Genomic DNA, 12,460 nt, shown 5'->3' on the forward strand with positions numbered 1-12,460 from the left:
ATGTCTCCCAGCACCCCCACCCCCCAGCACTGTGGGGCACCCTCCACCAGGTCCCCACACATGTCTCCCAGCACCCCCACCCCCCAGCACTGTGGGGCACCCTCCACCAGGCCCCCACTCATGTCTCCAAGCACCCCCACCCCCCAGCACTGTGGGCCACCCTCCACCAGGCACCCACTCATGTATCTCAGCACCCCCACCCCCCACAAGTCAGGGGCACCTGCCAGCAGGCCCCCACACATGTCCCCCAGCCAACACGTCATCACAATCTAGATCCCTGGGCCTTATGGGCAGCCTCCAAATGCCAAACACCCACCCAAGTATTGCATCCACCCACTTAGAAATGGCAATTACATGATACAACCCCAATGGCAAGTTTGTAAATGAACACATCTCCCTCACATACACACAATGGGTGTCAGTGAATGTCAAAACCCATATCATGATATGCATGAAACCAATGAGATGATACTAAACATTGAAGTTTGAAGAAAAAATATGTATTAAAAGCAACATAAATTGAATCAAAAATAAACAAACGAGAATGGGAATTAAAAAAGAAAGCAGCATGTCCGTAAAATAATGTAAAACCACAAATCATAATCCAAAGGAAAGGTGTCCAAAGTCACAGTTCACAAAAGTAACCATTGCTCCATGGGTAAATTATAAAAAAAAAAATAGAAAATCCAACAGTCAACTATATACAGATAAACAATCCAGGGTCCATGAACCCAACAGAAGAAATGAAACCTACCTAATAACACTACCTAATAAAAAAAACTATATACAAAAATGTGGCCCATTGTCCAAAAGGTAAAAAAAAAATGCAAAACCAAAGGAAACCTAACACTAACTACAGACCTATTTACAAGGGCAGCGGGCCAGTCCGACGGCTCACTTCGGGATGTTCCGGGCCAGGGCATCATCGAACTCCTGCTCAATGTCCCAGAGGCGGTCCTCCTCCATGGCCCCGAGGGTCCGCAGGGCCGTCGACATGTTCACCTCCAATTCCCTGCGGATTGCCTCGAGGCACTCAGCCCGCCTCAGGGCCCTCCGCATGGAGTTATCTGCCCTGACCATCGTGAGCCGTGCCTCTTCCGCCCGCTGCCGCTCCGCATCTATGGCGTGGCCCAACCGCTGCCACACGGAAGACACTTCCCGTCCTGGGTCCTCCTGCCCTCTGGCCGATGCCTGCCCCTCTGATGTCGAAGGCCCCGAGCCACCATGGCTCCCACCTCGTTGCTGCTGCTGCTGTGCCTGTGCCCGTGCCCTGGCTCCTGCTGCCTGCACATCCTCCACCGGCTGGGGTGCAGTCATTGATGTGGCCACTCCTGCTGGACGTCCGACTCCCTACTGTGGCAGGGATGCCTCCTCCACCAGCCTGGCCGCACCGTCAGGGGCAGCTCCACAGGGCACCCAGGTGACTAATGGGTGGGAAGATGGCACGGAGGACGACTGGCGCATAGGGGGTTCAGTTGAGGAGGGGGTCTGAGCAAGCCCCATCAAATGGAGGAATCCGGCCTGGGTGACCTGTCCCAGTAGGCCGATGCGGTCAACGAGCCATTCCAGATGACGTGCAGTCTCCTCATGAAAAGACTGCAGGTCACCTCGCATGGCCCGTTGACGCAACGCCACACCAGTCAGGACAGGCTCAACGTGGACCCGGATAGCCACATCCGCAGGCAGAGGAAGGCCAGTTGTTGTGAGCTCATCCCCTGCCTGAAAACGGGTCTGGACGTAGGCATCCCTGCTGGTGCAAGATGATGCAGTGACAGGTTCAGGGACAGGATTGCACACAGGCACCTCCGCGGCGGCCTGTGCTGCCTCCTGTCCCTGGTCCTGCACTGCACCACTAGCACCAGTGGAATCCCCACCTCCTGACCCCGTCTCTGTTGCTTGCACGGCCTCCTCCTCCATCAAACCCCCCACCAACCTGGATGACTCCGTGCCATCTTCCCCCGTTGGGCCCTGTGGGGTCCCAGCTGCCCCTTCTGCTGCCGAGGAGTCCAACTCCGACCTCTGCCTCTTGGACCTCCCCCCGGCAGCTGCGGCCTGGGACGCGGCACCGGACTCCTCACTCCCCGACGAGATCACAACCTGGGAAGGGGAGCCGGGCCTTGCGTCTCCGGCTGGCGGTGCGATCCCCGCCGCTGTACTCCACAGCACCTTCTCCGCCCTCTTCATCAGTTGACGCTGCAGACAGGGAGAAATAAAACACAGGCATCAGGGCACTGTACAATGGACACATACACACATGACAGTTGTACATGAGTGGCATTGGCAAACCTCAGACATGGCATCACAATCGCCAACACACATGTCATTTCAACTTGCACACATGAGCCATACCACAGCCATATCGCAACAGCCAGCACCATCCATACACATACAACAGTATGAGCAGGCAAAGGTGAGCCAGACATCCCATGCAACACAGGGAGTGCCCTACACATGCACACACACCACCACACTTGCATGCATGTGTACACCTCTGCCAACTGTCGCAGTGTTCAGATCGGCATCCATGTCACATCTGCCAATCAGGCTTCCACATCCCGCTGTCACATGCATCCATGTTGCATCACTGTTGCACCCTTGTCAGATACACACACATGCACATGTACACAGTGCTGATACATGCAGCTGAAAACAACATCCATTTGTGACATCACGAACATGCCTACTTACATACACATTCATCCAAACATGTGTGCCCACACAACTGCATTTGGCATGCAAGCCTACACACACAAGCACCATCCATGTCTCACACATGAGAGCCCTCGCATGTGTTAGCCTAACGGCCCTGTACACCCCCACCCATACTTGGCCCCATACAAACACATGTGCAACCTGCACACTACTGGCACATCACCACACGCACAGCTTACAATCATGATGCATGTACACTTACCGCTCGACTCCAGACGGGTCTGCCTCTCAAGGACCTGGACGTGGAGCGCTGGGGATATGCGTTCCAGGACCCTCATCTGATCGTCCGACAAGTGGCCCCAGCGCCCCTTAGCATCCGCTGCCTTCAAGAGGCGCCGGGCCTTGTTGAGGGTCCTGGACCTGAAGTCCTCCAAGCGCTTCTTGACATGATGGAATAGTCGGACTGCCACCCCCTCCGCGTTGATGGCAGTCACGATGTCCGTCCAGATCCGAGTCCGTCCTTCCTTGTCGGCACGCAAACTTCCGAAGAGGGCATCATACTGCCCCAGGACTTGCTCCACCAGGACAACAACTTCGGTAGCAGTGAAGCTGGTGCCCCTCTGCCTCTCTGGCCGGGGGTTGTCAGTGGTGCCAGATGGTGCAGTGCCCGACATGACAACCCCAGAGGCAGGAGTGGGTGGGCAACTGGGTCCTGGGGCTGGGCTGTGGAGCGATGGAATCCCAGTCGGGAGTCTTCGGTTCCAGCAGGGGTGGTCACAGCAACAGCACCCCTGGCTGATGTGCAGGCAGCAAATGGCAGGGCACGTGGGCAGCAGGCAATCAGGCAGCAGCAGGTGGCAGGTGGGAGCGTGCTCGGAGCTCTGGGGGGCAGTAATTCGGCCTTCTGGGCAGGAACGTGGTCTTCTGTGTGCTTACGCGTGGCCAGCTTGATACGGAGTGATTTGGCATGTGAAAATCCAGCACGTCTGCGTGTAATTCGAGGAAAGGGCCTTAGCGCGTAAGCGCGTCAGCACACGTACGCGAATTCATGGGCCCAAAGGCCACCAGCGCATATGCGCATCTGTGACGTGCATGCGCGGGCATTTCCCTGTACACGGGTGCATGTTACACGTCCAATGACTGCACATCAGAGTGTCAGCTCGTGTAATGGAGGCTGGGGCCTTAGCACGTACACGCGGAAGTGACACTGGACCTGTGGGCATGTTTAAAAGGTACGTGTAGAACGCCATTTCCTTGTACATGCTTTTCGTGGAGAGCGAGTGGGTGAAATATGTACTTCTTGTCGGTTCACACACGATTTACTTCACGGCGTTCCAAGTTCGTACTCCCTGTTACCTCTGACAGCTTTTTGTCTTCTTGTCTTTTTTCTGGGCCTTTTTCCTCAAACAGCGTTCACTTCTCCTGTTGTCCGGTCTCAACAGACAGCGTACAATTCTTCTTTTGGCGGGGGAGTTGCCAAGACGCACACGTGTGTATTTTTCACGCGATTTTCCCTGGCAGAAGGTGAGTCGCGCACGTATTTGACATCTGTGCTTGCCCCGTGTGTTGCCTTCCCCTTCAGAGGTCAGTCTAGGCTGCATGTGACACGCATACGTTCATTTTTGTGTTTCTGGGTGCCACAGCGTAGTGCAGGTTTTTTTTCAACACACGTGGTCTAGAAGGGGTTGCGTGCACATTATCTCCCTTTTTCGGGGTGCCTGTGCGTTGCGTGACCCGTCATCTTCCCCCAGGGGTCCCATACAGCCTTGCTAGAGCACTAGGGTACGAATTCCATCTAGTACCCTACCCCTTTGACCCCCAATTGCCCAGGACAATAGTTTACTGCAACTCCCAGACGCACAACAACATCAATGCCATGGTTGGGAGGCGAGCACGCGGTAAGGGTGGAAAAGGTGGGCGAGCCACAAGAGGTGGCCGTGGTGGATATGGTAGGGGATGTGGCCAGGACTTGCAGGGTGCCCCTAGCCCCCCATGTGTGGGTGACCAGTCAGGGACACCCATGCCCCCCCCCCCTGGTTGAGGGTAACGTGGCTGACACCATCCCTGCTCAGCCCTTGTTGGACCAGCCCATTGTGGCACCAGAACTGGCACAGGATGACTCCATGGCTGACTTCCAGGTCAGCAGGTCTAGACCACGTGTGTCGGTGCACGTTGGTGTCACCAGCCCACGTGGATCAGGGGCAGCTATGTCATCTGCTGCCCCGAGTAGGCAGGGTGGGGAGGCTGCAGGGGCAGCTGCGGCTCCATCCACCCCAGCTCTGAGTGTCCCATCCAGGACAGTGTCGGTCCTAGTCCATCCTGCTGATGTTCCCCCTGACTACATCACACTTCAGCTAATGCCTGCACCAAGTCCCATGGTGAGTGTTCATTCCCACACTCCTAGTCCACAGTCCACTGGGGCTCCTGCCCCTAGTGTCCAGAGCGGCGTAGGACACTCAGTATCACCAAGTATCACCACCACCTTCCAAGTGGAAGAGGAAGAGTGCTCGTCCAGTACAGGCTGATGCCCCAGACACGGCTACACAGTCCGGCCCAACAAGGAAGCCCAGATTCAATCAGGCCGAACTTGATGCACTTGTGGAGTATGTGTCCGCACATGACAGCGAAATAGTGATTACTGCAGGATGCAAGACCACACCTGCACACCGTCAGGCACACTGGCAGACCATTGCGGAACTCATAAGTGCCCTTGGATTCGTGAGGCGCACAGCTAATGATTGCTACTAGCGCTGGAATGACCTTAAGTGCAGGGCAAAGAAAAAGCTGGCCTCAAGTCATGCCGCAACTCTAGTTACTGGAGGTGGGTCTCCGGCAGAGGACATAGAAATCACTCCACATGAGTATGTTGCTGGGACCTACGTCACGGAGGAACAGATCCAAGGCGTGGGAGACCTGCCAGATTACGAGGCATTGTCCGGTGAGTGCACATGCATGTGTGTGTCATCCATGTGCATGGTGTGTGTGTGAGTGCTTCTGATTGAGTGCCAGGTGAAGGGGTGTGTGCCTGAGTGGTTTGGGTCACCCATGTGCTTCATCCAATACATTCTGCGCACCAGGATTTGGGTGTTGCAGTATCCCTTCTGGCAACAGTAGACTTTCAGCCCAACCTCACGCCAGTTGTCCTTGATTTGTCATCTTGCCACAACATAGTTGCATGTTATTCTGTGTTCATTCAGGCTTATTGTCTGCATTCCACCACTTTCACTAGGCATTTCTCAGTCCTATTGTCACATGTGTGACATGGCTAGGGTACATGCCATCTGTGTGATGGCATGTGTCATGTATGTGTATTAGACATGCCAATCACAGGCCAATGTGTGGTGGCACTGCTAGGCAGCATGCAGCAAATTTGTTGGTCTTCCATCTTGGTGTCATCAAAGTGTGCCATTTGCCTCCGTTTCATACGCAGTGACAGTGCATGCATGGGAGGGTTATAGTCATGTGGTACATGTGTCAATGAAGTACTGTTTATGTTGCTTCTCAGCCCTAATTGTGTTCCATGGTGCTAATGCCTGTTCCCATTTCTTTTCTTTCATGTCTTTGCAGGGGATGATGCACTTGATACTGCTGGGGTTGTGGAGATGGTGCAGACCCAGGAGGGGTCTCAGGCCCGACCGGGCACCAGTGAGGGACGTGGTGTGGCGGTGGGTGAGAACCCACACTTGCTGCAGGCCGTCATCTCAAGGGGTGTCTCTGGGTGCACCTCCCCCGAGCTCTATTCAGGTGTCGATTCGGATGATGTGACCTATGTGCCGCGCGGATAAGTGTTTCTGGGAGGTATTCTGTACTGTCCAACCCACCTGCACCAGGAGTAGAACCCTCAATAGGGATGTCAGTGTTGGTGGGTCCGCCTTTGGTGGTTATGGATGCAGGGTCACACTCCGCTACATCTGATCCTGTTCCTGGGCCAGCAGATCAGAGGGGGAATGCAGTCCTGCAGCCTCAGGCAGTGCCGGCACAGCAAGGCGCAGTTCACCTTGGCCCAGACAGGTGTGGTGCCCGCCGACGCGGTGGCCATATGCCACCTGGCAATGCCGCATGGGAGCAACTACAGCAGGCATCAGACTCCATTAGCCAGTCACACAGGGAGGACATGTTGGCATCCAACAGGGACAGGCGGGCAGCACTGGAGACTCTGTGGGAAGCCATTTCTATTGAGTCCCAGGGCCACAGGGAAGCCCTGAGGGTGGAACTCTGTCAGCTCAGGGCAACTCTGGTTGAGCTTGAGGCTTCAGCTAACACGAGAACAGAACAGCAGCTGGAGCGGCTCACACGTACGCTCTCAGCTGAGATGCAGGCAACTAGGGCGGAGGTCCGGGCATCCCGTGAGTTGTATGGGGACCTACGCACAATTATCCTCCAGAACCAGACCTTCCACACCCGCATGCTTGCTGCCATGGAGGACCAGACTAGGGCTTTGCGTGGGCTGCCTCCCCTAGTGCCACCACCTCCTGATGCAGCTGCAGAGGGTGAGGAGAGCGACAGCAGCGATTCTCCCACAATAGGGTAGCCGTGCAGGCCATGAGCCCATGGAGGTGTTTTTTTCCGCAAGATCCACACAGGTGGGTTTTGGTGTGCACCCTGTCCTTGGACCTCCTGGGTGGCCTCCCCTACCCCCCCCCGGGCCCATTCATGGCCATTTATTTTTTATTTTATTTTTTTTATTTTTATATTTTATTTTTATTTTTGAATCTTGATTTTTTCGAAAGTGTGTTGCCTTTTGTGGCTCCCGTGGGCATACGCTGTATTGTGGCTGGGCGCATGCAGGCATGTCCTGAATTTGGGTCAGATGCTTGGGTTTGTGTGACACACACCCCTCCTGCTTCCCGTTTCCATGGGCTTGCAAAGGGTGTGCCCAAGTGACATTGACTTACACAGTGACGTTGGACTCCCATTTGATGTGTGGGTAGTCTGTAGTCAATACTGTGTATACATTCCTAGTGCATATTGTTGTTGTATTGTACACTGCATGGTGTATTGATATGTGCCTCTGCATCCATCTCATCCTCCTAATTTGCAGGTCCATTTCTCATGTCTTCACAAGGCAGTCTACTTTGGAACTGGAGTCCATGTTGTAAGCAGTGCACCTACACTCTTGCGTGGCACTAACACTGTATAGTTGGTAGTGTTCGAAGTGCTGGCATTATCAGGTAGTGAGGCTACCAATTTTTTAAGTCCGTACTGTCATGTTTATGGTAGGTGATTGGTATTATTGGTAAGTATTTGGTAATGTGTGTTGTTGGTCCTGCATTACTGTGAGCATTTCATGTGTGGCCAGTTTCCATTAGGGACACTGTAGTTGGTGGTAGTTGGTGACACTTGGGGCATGTTGTGGGGATTAATTTGTTTGCTCTCACATTGCATGACATGCCATGGTGTGTTGTGTGGCTGTGCCGGGGAGGGGTTGGGTGACATGGCACTGTTCTCATGTTGTATTTTGCAAGTGGGTATTCATTTTTGCTGCATGGAAGTGTGTCTTTTGATGACACTGCATTGGTGGTGTTTGTGTAGGTAGGGATGCACACATTGTGACACTTCCAGATGAACAATCTCAGGCTGCTATGGTTCTGACAGTTGACTGTCCCTTAATTCATCAGAATTGTCAGATTGAGTCATCATTGATTGTCAGATGGTATGTGCCAGGGCTGTGTGCACTCCACAGGGGTGTGCTTTCTATGTGAAGTAGTTAGCCACCAGCCGCGTACGGGCTGCCTCACCCCGTGCCCTTTCCCCTCCCATGCACAGCGGGCGTGCATGTGGTTGGGGATGTGAGGGCACCACCATGTCCACAGCCAGGCCCCGGCGTGTTGCAACATTGTGCAGGACACATGCTGCCACTATGATCCTGCACACTACTGGGGGGGGGTATAACAGCTGCCCACCAGAACGGTCAAGGGAGCGAAAGCGTGACTTGAGCACTCCGAATGTGCGCTCCACTATGCCCTGTGTTGCAATATGGGCTGTGTTGTATCTTACCTCTGGAGGCGTGATGGGGTTCCGAATTGGCGTCATCATATGTGGGCTCAGAGGGTAGGCACTGTCCCCTGGGGAGGTGGTGATGGGTATCATTAGTGGGGTATTGGCATTACTCTGTATCTGTCATGCATGCGTGTGCTGTGGCATTTCTGCTCACCAAGCAGCCATGCATCGCCATGCCGCCCAGCTTCCATGTCCCGGTTTAGGGTTGACATCCTGTAAATGAAGCTGTCGTGGGTGGACACTGGATAGTTAGCATATGCTGAGGTGATGATTCCCTTGGCATCACATACTACCTGGACGTTGATGGAATGCCAGTGCTTGCAGTTTCTATAGATGTGCTCAGATGCCCTGGGGGGACGTAGAGCAACATGGGTGCAATCAATGGCACCTAGCACTTTGGGGAATTGTGCCACCCTGTAGAAATCCTGGCTGACAGCCTGCCTTTCTGCAGGTGTTCTGGGCAGGTATATGTGCCTGCGGACTGATGGGTGTGCAGTGATAATGGCCAACACTTGGTGTAGGCACCGTGACTGCGTGGCCTGTGACACCCCTCCCACTATGGCACTTGTCCACTGAAATGATCCGGTAGCCAAGAAGTGCAGTACATTGAGGACCTTCTCCAGGGGGCTGAGTGCTTGGGAGCACAGGGTGGGTGATGTGAGGTCATCCTCCCACTCACTGACCAGGTCGAGTATTATGTGTGGTGGAAACCTGTACCTCCCATACACCTGGTCATCAGGCATACCAAATAGGCTGGTTCTGGGTGTGCAGATTCTGGCCCTGACTATCCTTCTCCTGCTCCTGCGCTATCCCACGGCCACTGCTGCTAGGAACGGTATATTCATCCTGGCGTCTGAGCTTGTTTGTTGTTTGCACACTCTTTTATGCTGCGCGGGACGTGCGCCTGCTTCATGCTGGCGTACGTTTTTCAGGATTGGACCTTTTATTTTTGGCACGTTGTAGGCGACCGTGTAAATCTTCCCGCCCACCCCAGGAATACACGTAACACGCTCTCCCAGGCCAAGTCACGAGTAAATATTCCCGCCTACCCCTCGAATACACGTACCCCACTCTCACAGGCCCAGTCGCGTGTGGAACTTCACGCGCACACCGAAGTACACGTACCCTGCAAATTTGCGTGTGAAACTTCCCGCGCACCCCGCAATACACATACCCAGGGCAATCGCGTGTGGAACTTCCCGCGAACCCCCTAATACACGTACCCTGCTGGTTTCGCGTGTGGAAGTTCACGCGGGCCCAGAATACACGTACCCTCATGGAATCGCGTGTCAGACTACCCGCACCCCTGGAATACACGTACCCAGGAAAATCGCACAGCTGGGGGGTGGGGGTGCAGGGAGACAGGAGTGGGGGCCTGGTGGAGGGTGCCCCACAGTGCTGGGGGTGGGGGTGCTGGGAGACATGAGTGGGGGCCTGGTGGAGGGTGCCCCACAGTGCTGGGGGGTGGGGGAGCTGGGAGACATGAGTGGGGTCCTGGTGGAGGGTGCCCTACAGTGCTGGGGGGTGGGGGTGCAGGGGGACATGAGTGGGGGCCTGGTGGAGGGTGGCCCACAGTGCTGGGGGGTGGGGGTGCTGGGAGACATGAGTTGGACATGAGTGGGGCCTGATGGAGGGTGCCCCACAGTGCTGGGGGGTGGGTGTGCAGGGGGACATGAGTGGGGGCCTGGTGGAGGGTGGCCCACAGTGCTGGGGGGTAGGGGTGCTCGGAGACATGAGTTGGACATGAGTGGGGGCCTGGTGGAGGGTGCCCCACCGTGCTGGGGGGTGGGGGTGCAGGGGGACATGAGTGGGGGCATGGTGGAGGGTGGCCCACAGTGCTGGGGGGTGGGGGTGCTGGGAGACATGAGTTGGACATGAGTGGGGGCCTGGTGGAGGGTGCCCCACAGTGCTGGGGGTGGGGGTGCTGGGAGACATGAGTGGGGGCCTGGTGGAGGGTGCCCGACAGTGCTGGGGGGTGGAGGTGCAGGGGGAGATGAGTTGGACATGAGTGGGGGCCTGGTGGAGGGTGCCCCTGGATGCAGGGGGGTGGGGGTGCAGGGGGACAGGAGTGGGGGCCTGGTGGAGGGTGCCCTACAGTGCTGGGGGGTGGGGGTGCAGGGGGACATCAGTGGGGGCCTGGTGGAGGGTGCCCCTGGATGCAGGGGGACATGAGTGGGGGCCTGGTGGATGCTGCCCTACAGTGCTGGGGGGTGTGGTTGCAGGGGGACAGGAGTGGGCGCCTGGTGGAGGGTGCCCCTGGATGCTGGGGGGGTGGGGGTGCTGGGAGACATGCGTTGGTGGGCAGTAGTGCAAGGTGACATGTGGGTTGGCTGGGGGCATGGACATGGTGGATGGGCAGGGGTGCAGGGTAGTCCCCTGTGGTGTGGGCCGCCTGCAGGGGCCATGGAGGGTGTAGAGGGAACAGCTGGGAGGACCCACACGGCCAATTCACGTGTGGGACTCCCCGGCACCCCCGAAATACACGTAGGCTGCTGGATTCGCGTGTGGAATTTACCGCGCACCCGGAGTACACATACCCTGCTGAAATTGCGTGTGGAACTTCACGCGCACACCGAAATACACGTACCCTGCAAATTCGCGTGTGAAACTTCCCACGCACCCCGGAATACACATGCCCAGGCCAATCGCGTGAGGAACTTCCTGCGAACCCCGTAATACACGCACACGCTATTTTTCACACAGCGGGTGTCCGTGTTTGTCGGTACCCCTTTGCACCTCATTTGTCCTAGAAGGCCACTGTATGGATCATTCATCATAGCTGTATATGGGTGCTTTTTGTTAGCGCACATTTTGGCGCACATTTATTTCAGGCGCAGGGACGCTACCGCCTGCTTTCTTGTGGCGTACTTGTTTGGCCCTGTGTGCGTCTTTGACCGTGCGCTGGTTTGCCCTATCCGATTCCATGAATACGAGTTGTAGGCGAGCGTGTGGGCATTCCGTGCACTTGCCTCCTGTACTTCCCCCGTGACGCCCATATTTTCACGCGTTGTTCCCCATTCCGAGTGTTACGCCCCGTGTTCCGCCTACTTTTGTAATGTGTGCCGCGCTATGTGCGATTTCGGAGCGGCCGTGGCGCACGCCGTTGGATGACCTGTGCGCCGGCGTGCGCGGCGCACTTTTTCAGCGCACCTCCAATATTTTTCTCGCGCACGGACTTCCATGAATCGATGTGCGCTGATTTCCCTGCGATTTTCGCAGTTACACTGCGATTTTCGCACTTTTACTGAAAATTGCACGTTTTGGCACCTCTGCGCGGGAATTTTCGGTGCACATTAATTCCATGAATCGGCTTGATAAGCCGTTATTGGCCAGTGTTGCAAACAGAACGTGGGTAGGTTGGCAGTGACACAATACTTTGTGAATGGAAGTGAGTATGCCCATAGTATGTGATTGAAAGTGCACAGGGAGACAGGAGAGAGTGTTTTGTTTGTACATTATGGTAACTGTTGCAATTTGTTGTTGCTTAGCTCCATGGCGGTCGCTGTGGTTGGAAATGATGCAGTGAAAAGTCACGCAGTGTGGGCACTGGGTGTAGTGTTTGAATACTGTCAGTATGGTAGAGGCTATGGTTGAAGGGCGGCTTATATGTGCTTGGATAGTGTGCTGCGTGCACAATGCTTGCAGTAGGGGCAATGGTGTAAACATTTTGTGGTTAAGTTGGCAGTGACACAATACTTTTTGAGTGGAAGTGGGTAAGACAATAGTATGTGAATGAAAGGGCATAGGGGTGCCAGAGACAGTCTAATGTTTATATAATATGGTAACTGTTGCATGTAACAATGTGCAT

Source organism: Ambystoma mexicanum, chromosome 11 (assembly GCF_040938575.1).
Source record: "Ambystoma mexicanum isolate Mex_15411 chromosome 11, UKY_AmexF1_1, whole genome shotgun sequence".
Lineage (NCBI taxonomy): Eukaryota > Metazoa > Chordata > Amphibia > Caudata > Ambystomatidae > Ambystoma > Ambystoma mexicanum.